Source organism: Choloepus didactylus, chromosome 2 (assembly GCF_015220235.1).
Source record: "Choloepus didactylus isolate mChoDid1 chromosome 2, mChoDid1.pri, whole genome shotgun sequence".
NCBI classification, from domain to species: Eukaryota; Metazoa; Chordata; class Mammalia; order Pilosa; family Megalonychidae; genus Choloepus; species Choloepus didactylus.
The window spans coordinates 97,953,200-97,971,713 of NC_051308.1; the positions used below are offsets into that span (position 1 = coordinate 97,953,200).

The following is an 18,514-nucleotide window of genomic DNA, read 5'->3' on the forward strand; positions in this document are numbered from 1 at the left end:
ATAATTTATATAGCATAAAATTCACCTGTTTTAGGTGTCCAATTAATAGTTTTTTGTAGCTCCTTTAACTGACCTTCCTCAGAAGTGAGAAAACTGAGCAGAGCACTATATTGATTTCCTGCCTTTAAGGTCACAAGTGTTTGAAAGCTATTTGCTTATGTTACATAATCTTATATACAACAGTAGCTTTATTCAGGGCAAACAACGAAAATAGACATTTGCAATAAAGTGGATTCTTCCCAAATTGGCCTCAAGCCTAAGGGAGGGAGCCCCTGTCAGTCAACTGTTTTTTGGTATTAGTTTTCATTAGCCTCAAGAAGTTCCTGAAGTAACACCACTCATATAATAGCTGATGTATATCGAGTTTCAGGTGCTATTTTTTTTTAACCATCACCCCTCACCCCCACTGCCTGATCAACAGTTCATGGTAGGAAGACGAAATAAACCATGATGATAGAACATGAAAATGAAAATTCATTCTGGACTTATTATATATTAATCTCTTTATATGCATTATAATTCAGTGAAACAGGTATTGAATTCCTTGTTTTATGGGTGAAGCAATTGAGGCTCAGAGAGGGTAGATAACTTGTCTGGAGTCATACAGCTTGTTAATGGTAATATAGAGTTCCTTGGTCTCTGCTGATGCCATGCAGGATCCCAAGTTGGTAAGTCAGTTATTCCGTAAGCCCTTGGATGGTGATGCTAGCAGAGGCACTGTGTTCAGGGAGAGCAGATCCACATCCAGGATAGGTTGCTCCCCCTTCTAGAGTAGGAAAAGTCTGGTGCAATCAACTTGTCACCAAGTAGCTGGCTGGCATCATGGAGGGATAGTGCCATGGCAAAAGTCGGTGTTGGCCTCTGCTCTTGGCACATTGAAATTCAGCAGTGGTGGGAGCTAGATCAGCCTTAGGGAGGGGGAGCCAATAGTGTTGGGCCTATGAATAGCACCCACCCCTGACACTATGACTACTGTGCTGGTTTGGATATATTATGTCCCCTAGAAAAAAACGTGTTCTTTAATGCAATCTGATGGGGGGAGATTTATTGGTCTTTTGATTAAGGTGGAACCTTTCGATTGAGTGCGTCCATGGAGATGTGACTCACCCAACTGTGGGTGATAGCTTGACTGAATTATTTCCATGGAGGTGTGGGACCCTCCCATTCAGGGTGGGTCTTGATTAGTTCACTGTAGTGTTTAAGACCTGATACAGACCCAGAAGCTTGCTGACAGTTGGAGATGCTTGGAGACGCAGACAGAAGGATGTTTGGAGATGCTAAGCTAAGAAACGAAGCCCAGAGTTTGCCCTGGAGAATCCAAGAGAGAATTCCTATTCACTTAGAGAGAAAGCCATTGGAATCAGAAGCTGAAAGCAATGCAACTTGGGAGCAGAGGACCAGCAGACACCGACTACGTGTCTTCCCAGCTGATAGAGGTATTCCAGACACCATCAGCCTTCCTTCAGTGAAGGCATTCTCTTGTTGATGCCTTAGTTTGGACACTTTTGTGGCCTTAGAATTGTAAATTTGTAACCAAATAAACCCTCTTTATAAAAGCCAGTCCATTTCTGCTCTTTTTCATAATGGCAGCCTTAGCAAACCAGAACAACCACCGTGCACAAGCAGGGGGATGGCTGAGGAAAGAGCCTGGCAAAGTAGAGAGGGTCTCTTCTGTTATTGAATGACTCCTCTCTCCTGGGCATCAACATTTGATACATAGATATACACACTTAGTGCTCACTCCAGTTGGTCCCTTCACATACTTCTTTTCTATACCTCTTTGTCTCTGATCTTCCAGTCTTGTTCCTTCCAGCATCCTGCTCAATCAACCAATCCATTCACCACTGCATAAGGCTCAAAGCATAATGTATCCATTCCTCAGCTCATTTCTTCCTCTATACAAGGTAAATAACCAAGTGCATTGCTTGCAGTTCTGCCCACTGAATTTTATTTCATTGTCCTTCTAGATCACCCACTTTCACACTACCAGCATATCAAGGCAATTTATCTGTGAACCAGGCATGAGATTGGAGACCTCCCATGAAGTAATTTGAGGGAAAGATGTCCATGCACCACCAGAGGTAGGTGACATAGGGATCTGGACCCAATGGAGTATCCACGTAACCTATTTGTTGACCTGCTCAGAACAGATCCCGAATGTTCCATTTTCATAGTATGATGATTTGCTTTTGTGCTCTGTTAACCTCATAACACAGTGGATTTGATAATACCTAGCTCATTAAGGGCAGCATCTGTGGCATGTCTAGGACATATTGTTTTCATGGCAGAGGGCAGGAATGCAAGAAGCCAAAAGAACCATGCATGCGCATTTAAAGTTTCTGTTCGGGCATGGTGTACACACATCCACTCACATTATGTTGTCCAAAGCAAGTCAGCTCACTAAGCCTCACAGTGGGGTGTGGAAGTATACTGTACCCACGAGGAGGTAGGGTATGGGAGGGGCTATATAAACCTCTTTTGAAGGAGGGAGCAGACAGTTAGGAGCAATATTATAATCTGCCACATTCCTGAAGCAGTTTTTGACCACCCCTTCCCATCGTTATCTCTTCTTTAGTCTTCTTGTACTACCTAATGTCTATACCATTCACAGTTTTTTGCTTAATTATATAGGATTTTTGTTATACCCTGGTTTATGTACATTTTATCCTCCTGTTAAGTTTGAGGATAGGAACTCTACATCATATTTCTCTTAAATCTTTTAGCACAGTGCTAGAAGCATCTTAGTTTCTCAATATAATTAACTAAGGGGTTGATAGAGTCTATGTCAATAAAATTTATGATGAAAAAATCGTCAGCCACATCAATTTTCATCTGGACGCTCTATGAACCTTGAGGTTGTGCTTAGGAGACATTTACCTATTACTATTTAATATATGTAGGAAGCTACCCCTTTTAAAACTGTTTCAGAGAAGAAAAAAACATTCTTCATTCAACATTATTCACTGAACATTATTCATTCAACACATATTTGTTATGTGCCTATAGATCCACCTCCTACAGAGAACTTACAGTCCACAGGTATAAATGCCCACCTGGGGTGTTTTCTAGTCATTACAAAGAAGAGACTTGGATTTGAATTAAAAAAAAAGTGGTATGGTAGGAGGAACATCAGGGGCCTTTTATTCCCTTATGACATTCGTATGGGAAGTTATATTTAACCACTAGGTGGTGACATTATGGTGTAATTTAGACACAGTGTACTCAGATTCTGCATTCCCCTCCCAAATTCTAGTCGATTTTTATCAGCAGCTGGTAGGCAAAGGAGATATCTTGTCCGTGAGGAAACTGGGCCCCATATTTTCAGCCATCAGATGCTAAATTTTTTTCTCTTTCTGCAAAGTGGACTAATAAAAGAATCCAGCTGATCATGCAGTTGTTAGAAACCAGCTCTTCATTATGCCATCTTGTAAAGCACTCTGGAGCTGGATGCTAACTTCTGGCTGGGTACCCAAGGCCAGGGGCACCTGGAGGTTCTGAGGCCCATCAGAACATCCAAGAGGGGGCTGGAGCTCTCTGTTCTGGTTTCCTCACCCACTGACCTGGAGTTGTGACAGAGAAAAAAACTCTAATTTCTAAGATCTAATCTGGTCTGACTTTACCTACCTCCCCAGACCTAAGGTAATTTTACAGTCAGAAGGATGCAGGTTTGAATCTCGGCCCCACCTCTTAACTAGCTGCATGACTTCAGGCACGTGATGGTTTCCTATATGCAAAATGTGGGCAATACCAATTTTACTACAAAGGGCTGTTGTGAGGCCTAAGTGAGAATCTACATCCACATCCACATCCTATCTACTGATCACAGTGCCATGTCAACAATTATTAATGCATGTTCAATCCTTCTAGGTTCTAGACAGACCAGTCTTCTTACTGACTCCAAATATGGTTTTCTCTTTCCCACCTTCAGAAAAGGATGGAATGGGAACAACTGAAAATGCATGCCCTTTCCTCAACCTTGATTTATCAGAACTCTGTCTTTCCTTTGAAATTCATTTAACCTCTCTTTAGCATAACTTTGACATGTCTTAATAGTTTATGGTCTTATTTTTTCATCTAACTATTTCAGGTATGGGCATTTTGACTTCCTAAGGAGAGGATAAATTCATTAGGACTGGAGACTATGTCATGTTGAATCTCCTAATGAATCTAGCGCAGCACTAGGCATGTGGAAGACCCAAAACACTTAGGGATTTGAACTAAAAGAAAGACCACTAGCTCTTTAAGAGGAATGCATAGAAGGACCATTTATGGGTAATTTGAGATGTAGAAGTTAACCACAAGAGTTCCCTTTTGCTATACTGCATCTGAATCATTCCTTACCCTGGGCTTTGTTTAATCTTTCCACTGCAGAATTCATCAAGGCCCTGACTGCGTTTCTTGAAAAATGTAATATTGACAAACATTTTGTAAAACATAAAGTGCCACTAAAAAAAAATAATAAAAAAATATGCATACAATAACTTAGACTTAGTTGGAAAAATATTTCTTTTCTCTGTCAAATGGATTATTTAATGGTTGATCCTGTGTTATTAGATTACACCCGAACAGCCTTGAATATGCCCTTTCGGGATGATCCATCTTGACTAAATGTTACACCTCGATTGTCTTTTTTCTCTCTCATCCAGGACCTTCATGGTATCTGTGATTCTAGATGCTCAGAAGTGATACGAACCACTTTTCTTATTTGACAAAGGAAAATATTTTTAACAAGGTAGAGCCATTATAGAAAATCCTTAGATAAATAAATATAAACTTGTAATGGATTATCTGGTGATTATATTTGTGTCACTGACTCTTTTGCCCTCATCTTGTCAGTTTTTTAGTTCATGGACCTTTGTTCATAATGATGAAATATCATGACATATTTCTTCAGAATCCTAGAGTCAGGAATATTTGCTGCTCCTCGAGATTCCCATGTCCACCTGATGAACCATTCAATTTTACAGCCAACTGACCACAACAGGTATTTGTGTTTCTCACTGGTGTTGAAGAGTAAACACTCTCTGCTTACTGACTTTCAGAGAAAAAAAGGAATATATTTGTGCAAACCACATTTTTTTACAATATAACATCTAAATGAATAAAACTGACAATGTAATGGACAAATTAAGCTACACACAACTTGATTTTTAATTTATAAACTTAAAGAATAGTGTCTTAGTCTTCCAGGGCTCCTGTAACAAATACCAGAGACTGCTTTGCTTAAGCAACTGAAATTTGTTATCTCAGAGTTTTGGAGGCTAGAAGTCCAAAACTGAGTTGTCAGCAGGGCCATGCTTTTTCTGAGGTCTGTAGTGTCCTGATGCTGGCTTGCCGGCAATTAATAATTGAATCTCTACCTCCATCACATGGCCATCTGCCTCCTTCTGTCCTCTTTCCTTGTGTCCTCTGCTTATGAGGACTGCAGTCATCTTAGATTAAGGCCCACTCTGATTCGTTTTGGTCTCATCTTCATAGGATCTTCAAAGACACTGTTTGCAAATGAAGTCACATCCACAGTGCGGTCGCAGTTGACTCGTCTGGGTGGGGGAGGTGGCGGCCGGTTGCCAAATCCTAGGCTCTCAGGATTGCTTGGAGGGTACCGGCGGCGGGGGCTCTTTCCTGGAGGCGAGGGCGAGGCGGGGGACTGGGCCCGGTCCCCGGCGTAGGCGTGCAAAGTATGGAGGGCGGCGAGAAAGGAACAGGCGGGACACGGTTCTTTTTGGGTGAAGAAGCCAAGAGAGTTTATTAGGGGAGAGTACAAGCTTATATCGGGCATTTAGAGGGTGGGGTAGCTGTAGAGGTTAAAGGCTTGGATTGGTTCTGAGAGGGCGCGGAGGTTGATTGAAAAGGGGCGAGAGTTGCTCCGGTAACGGTGTCTGGCAACAATGTATGCGCACTGGTGGTAATGGGAGTTGCACTGGCAACGGGGAGTGTCCGGGCAAGATAAGGGGGTGGGGAAAAGGCGGTTCCCTCCGGCAAGCCTCCCCTAACAGTGGTATTTTGGGTGAGGAAATGGGGCCTGCCTCCGGCCTCACTTTCCCAGGCCCGGGGGGCTGCGGAGGGCGCTGTCGCCCGTGCCCACCACCCTCCCCAGGGGCTGATCAGGTCCCCCAGCCCAGGCCCGCCAAGTTGAAGCACGTAATCAGTGTCCCGCATTTCCCCCTTCTTTTCTAATTAAAGGAAGAAGCTTACCGGAGAGGCCCGCTAAGGGATGAGGGAAGGGGGAGGCCGGGGAGGGGAAAAAGGGGTTGACGGTGGCTCAGCGAGGCTGGAGCTCTGCGTTGGTGTGGTGCCCGGGCGCTCGACAGGGGCCTTGCTGCTTGCGGGATGGACAAGGGTGGGGGGTTTAAAGTTGGAGGTTCAGAGAAGCTGGAGCTCGAGGTTGGTGCGATGTTCAGGCGATCGAGAAGGGCCTCGCGGTCGGCAGGTTGACTGGTGGCGGTGAGGTCGCGGAGGGTTGGTTGTCATCTCGGAGTAGGGAGCGTCAGAGGTGGCGAGTCGCTGGTACTGGACTTGCACGAACGAGGAGAAAATAGCATCCGTTTGTTTCCTTACAAGCTGGACAATTCTGCGGATAATGCAGGGTCCTAAGGTGAGAGCTAGAATAATCATTAGTAGGGGGCCGAGGAGAGGGAGGAGGTAAGGGAGGAGGGGGGTAAAGATGTGGGACCAATAGCTGGTGGCTTCACGGTCTCTTTTGCGTTGTTCCAGTCCCTCTCGGACCTTCTTTAGGCTGTCCTCGGCGAGACCCGTGGAATTGGCATATACACAGCACTCTTCTCCTAGGGCAGCGCAAAGGCCTCCTTCTTTGAGGAGGAGAAGGTCGAGACCTCGGTGGTTTTGGAGAACTACCTCAGAGAGGGAATTGACAGAATTTTTAAGATGGGAAATAGCGTCTTGTAGGTGACGAATGTCCTCGTCAACAGCCGCCCGGAGGTGAGTTAGGGCGGAGCCTTGACTGGCTAATGCAGCGATTCCGGTGCCAGCGCCTGCAAGATCTAGGAGGGAGGCAATCGTGAGGACGGTGATGGGCTCTCGCTTTTGCAGTGGGGCAGAAGCTGCAGTTGTTTCCAGGCGGAGGAAGAAGTCTTCCTCGCTGTGGTATAGGACCCTAGGGATGAGGACAATTAGGAGGCAAGTTTCATTAGTTGTATTGAGGGTTTGCACGTTAAGGCAGGGGGTAAGCCCTGTAGAGGAGCAGAGCCATTGGGAGGAGTTATGAGGAATGAGAAATTTTGCAGAGCTGCTGGGAGATGAGTAGTCGGCGCAAGCTGTGAGGTTGGGAGAGTTACTTGAGCGAGGGCGGATGCACTTTCCTGTAAAGGAGACTGAATGAAAGGTTAGGGGGACGGCAGAGGTATTCCAATTGCATTCCGAGGGGCTGTCCTCTGTGTTTTCTGAAAAGGAGAGGTTGGAGGCAACTGGCTCATACAGGGGGGAGGAAGTGGAGAGGCAAAGCCAACAAGAGGAGGTAAGATTAGGGTTGGAGGAATTCACTGAGGTGAAGGCTGCTTGGATAAGGCTGAGGAGGGGAGAGGAGTAACGGGCGGGGGGCGGACGAGGTTGGGGTGGTGGTGTTGGCAACGCGCCGTTTGCAGCTGAGGTGCGGTTTCCGGGTGTGCTGCTTGTACTCGAGGTGCGGCTGGGGGGCTGTGGAAAAAGGGGGTTAATGACTTTATTGGGACCAATGGCAGGGGGGTTTTTTTTGCAATCGCGCGCCCAGTGATAGCCACGCTGGCAGCGTGGGCAAGGAGTGGGAGGGGGGCGCCCATTGCGCTGCATGAAAGGCGGGCGGTTGACTTCTGCATTGGGGCACTCCCGGGCAAAATGACCGCTCTGCCCGCACTTAAAACAACCGGTGGTGGCGGCTAAGGCGGCAGTGACAGCGCCAGAGACAGCCTGGGCTAGGGACGCGGCAGCTGGGTCAAAGGTGCTGCAGGCGAGAACCCAGTCATTTAGACTTTTTTCCCGCAAGGGGAGAATGGCTTGCTTACAGGGGGGGTTAGCCCCTTCTAGAATGAGTTCCCGGGTGAGAGCTAGCTGGGCTTGGGGGTTGCTAACTTTTCTAGCGCAGGTTTCTTCGACCCTGGATACGAAGGTGGCGAAAGGTTCGTTTGGCTCCTGGAGGAGCTTGGTAAAGTTGTCAGGTCGACGGGCAGAGCAGTTGGCAAACGCGCGTAAGGCGATGCCTCTGAGGATAGTCCAGAAGGTGGCAGGGACATTAATATAAGCAGACGCATTTAGAAACGCTCCCGTGCCTAGATAGGCTTTGGGGTGATGATAGACTCCAGTGGCTGCGTCTTGCTCACTTTGCTTAGCTGCTTCCGCCTGGAAGTGAGCACGCCAATCAACAAACTGGCCGGGGTTAAGAATGGAACGGGCAAGCGAGGCCCAGTCTTGGGGGAGGCAAAAGTCCATGGCGAGATCCTGCAGTATTTAGGAAGCGTATGGGCTACCTAACCCGTCCTCCTTGACGGCCCTGCGAAGCTGCTTAATAGTATCAGAGTCAATGGGATACCAGTCATACGGTTTCTGTGGTGTGGGGGTAAGGTTAAGAGGAAAGCAGCGAAAAGCACGAGAGAAAGGAGGACGCGCTTGCAGAGGGCTTGGTGCGGGAGTGGGGGTAGGGGGAGCGTTGCCCCAAGGGTTGCCTTGAGGTGTAGAAGGCAGCCAGGGGTTGTTAGTCGGCAGGGTGGGAGGAGCGGCGGCAGCTGCCGGTAGCGGCTCCGAGGGGGAGCTCGCCAGAGGGGGAGGCGGAAGTGGGAGGCCCCAAGCGTCGCAAGACGGCGGCGCGGTGGGAGTGGCTAAGGCATAAGATGGTGGACTAGCTCCACCCTGTGAAAGGGCGGGGTAAAGCGCTTGCGGTTTCCGGCCCAGCTTAGGGCTGACGTCATCGCCGGAGCACTTCCTCCCCTCGATGGAAGAAGAAGGAGGAGGAGGAAGTTCGCCATCTTGGCGAGGCTCAGTGTTATTTTGTTTTTTGGGAGTCACTTCGAGCGCGTTGTTAATCTGCTCGACTAAGGACTCTGTGTCCGAATCGTGGTTTACATTAGTATCGCTGTCTGAATCTGTTGACTGGGTTGATAGGGCCTCCTTGGATTTAATGGGGCCTCGATCAGGGGGGGAGGGAGCCTTGAAGGCAGGAGCGGACGGTTATTAAGGTGGGGAGCAAGCCGGGAGGGAAGCGCTTGCTCTCATGTTCCATGGCGTTGGTGACCCGATCAATAAGGCGATCATAAGTAACAGGGTCCCAAAGATGGCAAGTGGTGAGCCATGGGTTAAAGGGCAGCAGGAGGTCCCAGTATACTTGCAGCTGCCGGACAGACACCTTACAGCGATGTGTGTCTAGGAGACCAGCCAGAGCACGAACTTGGGGTGCTTGGCGTGCAGATAGACGATTACCCATAGCGGAGTGAGAAAAGAAAAAAGGGGGGTTGATTATTGAGTAAAGAAAATGAGGTAAACTGTGGTCGTGAGGCCGAAGGGGACGGCGAGAATAGAAGGCAGGAGCCTCTAGTAGCGAGAGCAGTTTGGGGGGGGCGGGTCGCAAAGAGGCACACCGCGCGAAACAAAGAAACAAAGACACAAAGGGACCACAGCAAAGTAATGGAGGGGAAGAGGGAAAGCTCCTGGAGGAAGAGGTGTTAGGAGGAATGGGGGGACATAGGAAGAGAAGACGAAAGGTAGTCGGGGGGTAAGAAGTTTAGGTTAACGCTGGGGAAAGGAAGAGCGGCCCGGGCGCGGAGCGGCGTGGGAGAGGCGGCTCCGGACGTGGAGCGGCGAGGGAGAGGCGGCTCCGTGGGGCGGCGAGGGGAGAGGCGGGCCCTTACTTGCAGGCGAGGAGAAGGGGAGCTGGAGAGGCATCCAGGGCGAGCGGGTGGTTTCACTGGACCGCTGCGTGGAGAGGACTTTTAATTCCAGGGGCCCCACGTTGGGCGCCAGTTGCGGTCGCAGTTGACTCGTCTGGTGGGGGGGACGGTGGCGGCCGGTTGCCAAATCCTAGGCTCTCGGATGCTTGGAGGGTACCGGCGGCGGGGGCTCTTTCCCGGAGGCGGAGGGCGAGGCGGGGGACTGGGCCCGGTCCCCCGGCGTAGGCGTGCAAAGTATGGAGGGCGGCGAGAAAGGAACAGGCGGGACACGGTTCTTTTTGGGTGAAGAAGCCAAGAGAGTTTATTAGGGGAGAGTACAAGCTTATCATCGGGCGTTTAGAGGGCGGGGTAGGTGTAGAGGTTAAAGGCTTGGATTGGTTCTGAGAGGGCGCGGAGGTTGATTGAAAAGGGGCGAGAGTTGCTCCGGTAACGGTGTGTCTGGCAACAATGTATGCGCCACTGGTGGTAATGGGAGTTGCACTGGCAACGGGGAGTGTCCGGGCCAAGATAAAGGGGGTGGGGGAAAAGGCGGTTCCCTCCGGCAAGCCTCCCCTAACAGTGGTATTTTGGGTGAGGAAATGGGGCCTGCCTCCGGCCTCACTTTCCCAGGCCCGGGGGGCTGCGGAGGGCGCTGTCGCCCGTGCCCACCACCCTCCCCAGGGGCTGATCAGGTCCCCCAGCCCAGGCCCGCCAAGTTGAAGCACGTAATCAGTGTCCCGCACACAGGAACAGGGATTAATACTTGAACATGTATTTGGGAGGAGATGATTCAATCTACGCAAATAGTAAAAGAGGAATAGTAATACATATCCTTTTTGTATTGCTCTCAAAAATTTTTTTTCTCAGTTTCTAAACTCCCAGCAGTTTTATTCTGGTTACATACTAAATGATATATCACATATACACACATATATATACAAATATATGTATGTACATGTAAAGTAGTCTTTAATTTTTTATTATATTTTATTTAGTTTACATTTATGTTTACAACTAGTTTATATTCAGAAATATAGTAATTTTTATGCATGTTTGCAAATATATAGTAGTCTTTAGTTTTTCATTGTATTATATAATTAGTAAGCTGAGCATACTATTAACATTTCCCATAGTACAGGTAAATTAATTGCTTTATAGTCTTGGTTGTCTTGGTTTTGCTTTACAACCTACAGGGAAGCATAATAGCAGAGTGGTTAAAAACTTGGGCTTTATGGTCAGGTGACTCTGGTTCTAGTGCCTCTGCCCCTTACTAAAAGCTCCATTTTCTTTTCAATTATAAAGTAGAGATAAGAATACCTATCTATTGGATTGTTGTGGGCATTAAATGAAATATTCATGTCAAGTGTTCAGCATAGGGACTGGTTCCTATGTTAGTTATTGTTGGTGATACTGTAACACAGCTTTGTCTTTTTTTTCAAATAACACAGTTCTATCACATTGCTATTTGTTTTCCATTTGTCTCATCTGTTCTTTTTCCCCCTTTATTCTTCTTTTCCCGCTTTTTCTCCATTAAGCAACATTTTTAAATATTCCATTTTATCTCCTCTACCATATTTTTGGTTGAATCTTTTGGTATTGCTATTTTAGTGATTGCAGTAGAGATTACAATATATGCCCTTGAATAATTATAGTGTTCCCTAAACAAGGCAAGAATCCTACAACTGTTTAATCCATTTTCCCTCCAATATTTTGGGCTATTGTTGTCACACATTTTACTTCTACATCTGGTATAAATTCCAAAGATACCGTTATTATAGTTGCTTTAAACAGTCAATATTTTTATATTTATCCATGTATTTATCTTTATTCCACTCTGAAGTTCTGTAGTTTAATACGGGATCATTTTCTTCAGTTTAAAGAATTTCCTTTAGTATTTTGTGTGGTGTAGGTCTGCTAGTGAAATTTTTCAACTTTTGGTCGTCTGAAAATGTATTTTTCCCATTAATTTTTGAAAGATACTTCCATTAAATATGGAATTTTAGGTTGGCAATCAATGTCCATTGATTTTTTTTTCTTTTATCGATTCCAAGTCTGTTGAAGTCTCTATTTTTTTCAACCATTTTGTCCATCTTTTCCTCTATTCTCTTAAAAGTATTTCTATTAGTGTTTTAAAGCCCTTGTCTCCTAATGTCAATATCTGGATTATGCTTGGATTTTCATCTATTGCTTAATTTTACTCTTGAACATTTTCCTGTTTCTTTGCATATCTTGCAAATTTGTACTGATGCTGGGCATTGTGTATAAAAGAATGGTAGAGCCTGAAGTTAATGTTGTTTTCTCCCAGAAGGGGTTTATTGTTTCTTCTGTTAGGTAGGTAGGGTCAGGGGCTGATCTTGGTCCAATCAGGAATTGAATTAAATCAGGGCTGGGCTCTTGAGAGTGAAATTTTTTACATTTGTTGTTGGCCTCTCCCTCTATCTCCCAAGCAACATGAGACCTCATTCTCCTTTTCAGGCACAATCCTCCAATTCTGGTGCCACCCAAGTACTCAGTATATGCCCCATGGGGAAAGCTGGCTGTGTTTGAGACTTCTCTAGACTCCAAACTGTCGTGCTAGCAAATGTCTCTATGGAAGGAAAAAGGCTGAAAATTTCTGCTCACCCTAAGAAGGGCTCTTCCATTTCTGGAAGTTTAGTTCTTTTAGTCCTCTCTGCTTTCAGGTTCTTCAGTGTCTTGGTTAATAAACACTGACCCTGCCACATGACTTTTCTTTACATGACCCCTGCTCATGTACTTTAGTGTATGCTTTCGCACTGTTCAGGAAAAGATAATGTTTCATTTGATGCACTAGATCTTTAGTTAAATTGTATCAGAGGGAACAGAAGCCTCCTGCTTGGATTTTTTCTCCTGTGGTAGCCTCTGAGGTATCTCCTCTGATTCCTAGTGTCATGAGATTATCAGTTGAAAACCACTGCTTTTTCCTCTCCATTATCATAATGATACTATAGGCAAATTATTAACATCCTTAAAATGAAGTCATTCTGAATTGGTTTAGGAAAGCATGTCTATCTTTGCCTTCTTGATAACATTGCAGATGGAATCTATCAAGCTTTATATCTGCAAACTCTACCATCCTAGTTCAGGACCAAGACTCATCAAAGAATGAGATTGCATATGGTCTGGCATTAATCTTGTTGCTCTAGACCTTGTGATGGTGAGTTTTATCTTGTCAACTTGACATGTAAGTGTTGCCTTGACGGTATTTTGTGGATGTGGTTAATATCTACAATCAGCTGACTTTAAGTAAATTACCCTCCACAATGTGGGCAAGCCTCATCCAATCAGTTGAAGGCCCGAAGAACAAAATCTGAGGTTTTCCCAGGGAAGAAATTTTGTCTGAAGACTGCAGCATAAAAATCCTGCCTGAGTTTCCACCTGCTGTCCTGTCCTGCAGATTTTGGACTTGCCAGCCCTCACAATTGGGTGAGCCAATTCCTTAAAATAAATCTCTTGATATATATATACACATATACATATATATATATATCTCAACAGTGTGCTGGTTTGTATATATTATGTCCCCAGAAAAAGCCATATTCTTTAATGCAATCTTGTGGAGGCAGACGTATTAGTGTTGATTAGATTGGAATCCTTTGACTGAGTGTTTCCGTGGAGATGTGACTCAATAAACTGTGAGTGAAATGTTTGATTGGATAATTTCCATGGAGGTGTTACCCTGCCCATACAGGATGGGTGTTGTTTGGATCACTGGAGTCGTATAAAGGAGTTCACAGTCAGAAGGACCTCAGAGCAACTGAGAGTGACATCTTGAAGAGGAGCTGCCCCTAAGAGAGGACAAAATGCCCCAAGAGCAACATTTTGGAGAATGCCATTTTGAAATGCAACCTTGGAGCAAGTGGACACCAGCCACATGCCTTCTGAGTTAACAGAGGTTTTCTGGACACCAATGGCCATCTTTCAGTGAAGGTACCCTATTGTTGATGCCTTACCTTGGACACTTTATTGCCTTAAGACTAACTTTGTAACCAAATAAACCCCCTTTATAAAAGCCAATCCAATTCTGGTATTTTGCATGACAGCAGCATTAGCAAACCGGAACAAATAGACACATATATCTTATCCTATCTGTCCTGTTTCTTTGGAGAACTGTGACTGTACAGACATAGAACTCGATATACCTGGCTGTGTGGCACCTTTGGAACCTGTACACTACTTGTATTGCATTTATTTACCCTCTTTTTATTTCCCTCGAACCAACACCTCTTTCCAGTTGGTTCCATTCATACTGGCTAGGCATCTGCCTGTTTACTAACTAGCACATTATTTATCTACCTCTGGGAATGAACCCTGTATTTGACTTCAACCCACCCAGTTGGAGACTTACTATCTTGCTTATCTCTTGCCAGATGGCATCTCTGGGGGACAAGTTCTAATCTCTATAACCCTGACAGTGACTGTGATCCTATTTTAAATAAACTGATTCCTTCTTGAAATAAAAGTGCTGCCATCCCTACCACCAGTCTTTGAGTGTCACCTGATACTGGAATTTATCTTGTTGAAAGGGCAGTCCTCTAACTGGGTCTATTTTTCTTGTCCCCTTGACCTGCTCGATTCTGGCTTCCTTTCTCAATCTTCACTAGCCTATGTTACTGTAGTTTTAGCATGTTTCAAACCTGAGCCTCAGAAGTTAAGACTAAACTGAACATTATGTAGAGTAGCTGTTTCTCACATTGTAGTCTGCAGACTACAATTGGGGGAGGGGTTCCTGAGACCATTTCAGACCCTTTCCCTGTGAGGGGAAATCATTTTCATAATAATATTAAGATTTTTATTTGTCTTTTTCACTGTGTTGACATTTGCACTGATGGCTGAAGAGCAATGGTGGATAACAGGGCTGATGCCTCAGAACAAATCAAAGCATGGCTCCAAACCATGTTAGTAATTAGTAGTCATTGTATTCTTCTTTGCCATGCAGTTTCATGACGAAGCAAAAATGATGAACTTTATTAAATCTTGGTGCTTGAGTCTCTGTAATATTTTGTGTAACCAAATGGGAAGTGTGTATAAACATTTCTGTTGCCTTCTGAAATATCATAATTGCCCCTAGGGTAAAGCACATGCGCAGTGGTTTAAGTTGCAAACTAAACTAGCAGATTTTCTCATGGAACACCATTTTTACTTGCAAGAATGACTGGCAGATAAGTTATGGTTATTCTGACTTGAGCATTTGGAAGACATTTTCTAAAAGACAAAGTCAGACGCTCACTTCAAGGTAAACAACTGAGAGCATTTCCTATAATGATAAAATTGGAGCTTTCAAGCAAAAGTTAGGATATTGGTAAACTAATGTCTGCCACTGTAAACTTGATAGCCTTCAAACACTTAAAGGCTTTTATGATGGTAAATGTGATTCTTAGATATTGTAGAATGAAACGTGTCAGCATTGGAAGATCTGCACAACTCAGGAAACTGTATTTTCCAAATGATGGTACAAAATCATGCATGGTTAAAAGATGTACTTGAAATGTAACAGAAATTGATGGATTTTAATGTAATAGACTACAAAACATTCATTGATATGGTTTCAGATTTCTCAATGCAATTAAGCTTTAAGAAACTACCACTTGTGTTTTGTTTTTGTATCAAAGAAGAATATCCACAATTATCTACAAAGACTATTAAAATATGCTTCCCTTTCCATCTACATATCTGTATAAGTCTGTATTTCCTACATACATTTCAAGCAACATGTTTTTTTAAATTCATTTTTATTGAGATATATTCACATACCAAGCAGTCATACAAAGCGTACATTCTATTGTTCATAGTACCGTTACATAGTTGTGCGTTCATCACCAAAATTAATTTTTGACATTTTCATTACCACACACACACAAAAAATAGTAATAAAAATTAAAGTGAAAAAGAACAATTAAAGTAAAGAAGAACACAGGGTGCCTTTTTTTCCCCCCATTTTTCTACTCATCCATCCATACACAGGACAAAGGGGAGTGTGGTCCATATGGCTTTCCCAATCACATTGTCACCCCTCATAAGCTACATTGTTATACAATTGTCTTCAAGATTCATGGGTTCTGGGTTGTAGTTTGATAGTTTCAGGTATTTATTGCTAGCTATTCCAATTCATTAGAACCTAAAAAGGGTTGTCTATATTGTGCGCAACAGTGCCCACCAGAGTGACCTCTCGGCACCTCTTGGAATCTCTCTGCCACTGAAGCTTATTTCATTTGCTTTTGCACCCTCTTTTGGTCAAGAAGATGTTCTCCATCCCACGATGCCAGGTCCAGATTCCTCCCTGGGAGTCATATTCCACGTTGCCAGGGAGATTTACTCCCCTGGGTGTCAGATCCCATGTAGCGGGGAGGGCAGTGATTTCACCTGCCAAGTTGGCTTAGATAGAGAGAGAGAGGGCCACATCTGAGCAACAAAGAGGCATTCGGGAGGAGGCTCTTAGGCACAATTATAGGGAGGCCTAGCCTCTCCTTTGCAGCAACCGTCTTGCCAATGGCAAGTCCTGTGGTAGAGAGCTCAGCCCATCAAACCACCAGTCCCCTATGTCTGTGAGCACATCAGCAACCATCGAAGTGGGGAAGCCCAACACTGCTGCATTCTCCACCAGCTCCTAAGGGGGGCTCTGCATATTTTTTTCATTTTTTTTTAAATTAACTCTTTTTTAAAAATTAACTATATATCAAAAAAAAAAACATACAATAAAAAAATATTTCAAACAAACCATAACAAGGGAGTAAGAAAAAGTCAACTAACCTAAAATAACTACTTTACTTCCAACATGTTCCTACTCTATCCCAAGAAAATAACATAATATAGCAACATTTCTGTGAACTTGTTCCTACCATACCCATCAGAAATTCACAAACCATAGTCATTCCTGGGCATTCCCAGAATATTAAATTTACCCACAATAGCTTATCTGTTCTTATTGGGTTTTCATTCACCTTTCCTTAATTGCTCTCTATCACTAGTTCCCCTACATTCTACATTATAAACCATTTATTTTACATTTTTCAATGTTCACTTTAGTGGTAGCATATAATATTTCTCTTTTTGTGCCTGGCTTATTTCGCTCAGCATTATGGCTTCAGGGTTCATCCATGTTGTCATATGTTTCATGACATTATTCCTTCTTATTGCCGTGTAGTATTCCATCGTGTGTATATACCACATTTTATTTATCCACTCATCTGTTGATGGACACTTGGGTTATTTCCATCTCTTGACAATTGTGAATAATGCTGCCATGAACATTGGCGTGTAGATACCTGTTCATGCCACTGCTTTCGATCTTCCAGGTATATACCAAGAAGTGCAATCACTGGATTGAAAGGTAACTCTATATCTAGTTTTCTAAGGAACTGCCAGACTGACTTCCAGAGTGGCTGAACCACTATACAGTCCCACCAACAATGAATAAGAGTTCCAATTTCTCCACATCCTCTTCAGCATTTGTACTTTCCTGTTTGTTTAATGGCAGCCATTCTAATTGGTGTGAGATGATATCTTGTGGTCTTAATTTGCATCTCTCTAATAGCTAGTGAAGCTAGCTATTTTTTCATGTGTTTCTTGCCCATTTGTATTTCCTCTTCAGAGAACTGTCTTTTCATATCTTTTGCCCATTTTATAATTGGGCTGTCTGTATTATTGTCATTGAGTTGTAGGATTTCTTTATGTATGCAAGATATCAGTTCAAGCAACATATTGAAACAGATTGAATGCCAAAGCAGATAGTAGAATCCAGATGTTTTCTATCAATCTAGATGTTAAAGAGATGTGCAAAATGCAAAGCAATGTCACTCTCTTCATTAAAATTTGTTTTGGAAAAGTTTTCATAAAACAAGTTATTTTTGTTAATATGCATTTTTAATATGCAATTATTGTTATTTAAAAATGACCATGTAAATAGACATTTTCAAGTGTTTCAGTCTTAATTTCTAATGTAAATGTAAATAGATGTACATCACATGAAGAAGAGTTCTTTGGGTCTTCAGTAGTTTTACGGATATAAAGGAGGTTGAGAAACTGTTGATGTTATTTAACATAAGACAACAAATGTGGCCATTTACTAGATGACTAAAGTTTCAGATTTTTCACGTCATTCCAGATAATTTATGCAGTTGGTACATTTTCTTTATGAAACCAATAGCTAAGGGGCAATTATGTTCAGTAAAAAATGTTATTCATTAATGATAGCCTCTTAAGAACATGTTTAAATATTAATAGCAAATCACTACACAACAAAACAAATAAAGGCAAGAAAGAAAACAATCTGCTAAATTAAAAAAAATAATAAGCTAGTAGACACAGAACGTCCATTACCAAATTCCCAAGGGCAGAAACTTAGACTTAGATGATTACAAAGAAGGAAATTCTGAGATAGAATGTCTTTGATACAAAAATGAGTCTGTATTTTCATCTGATAGAAGTTTGGGATAATTAACAAGGATGTTTCACTGATCTAACAGTTGCAGTCGTGGAAATTGAGAAGGATTAAACAATTTCTCATTGTGAATATTGATTCTGCAGGATACTACAATCAGCTTCAATTTATCAAACTATTCACATTGGTAATGTAAAACTGCAGTTCACATGGTAGATTTATTATAGTGAGGAGCAGCTAAAACTGGAGCTTGAAGGGCCCGTTT

At 43.6% G+C, this 18,514-nt stretch overlaps 1 long non-coding RNA gene across 2 annotated transcripts in view; it reads left to right on the forward strand.

The window, feature by feature from the left end:
• Positions 1 to 1,206: 1,206 nt before the first annotated feature.
• Positions 1,207 to 18,514, forward strand: part of LOC119526398 — a 36,924-nt gene continuing 19,616 nt past the window's right edge. Inside the window, exons 1-5 of one of the 2 annotated variants that reach the window (XR_005215173.1) lie at positions 1,207 to 1,436; positions 1,968 to 2,081; positions 4,647 to 4,732; positions 4,837 to 4,984; positions 13,561 to 13,611. This is a non-coding gene — a long non-coding RNA (uncharacterized LOC119526398). Of the gene's footprint in view, positions 1,437 to 1,967; positions 2,082 to 4,646; positions 4,733 to 4,836; positions 4,985 to 13,560; positions 13,612 to 18,514 lie in introns of those variants that run through there. The other variant, XR_005215174.1, reaches the window with a different exon arrangement.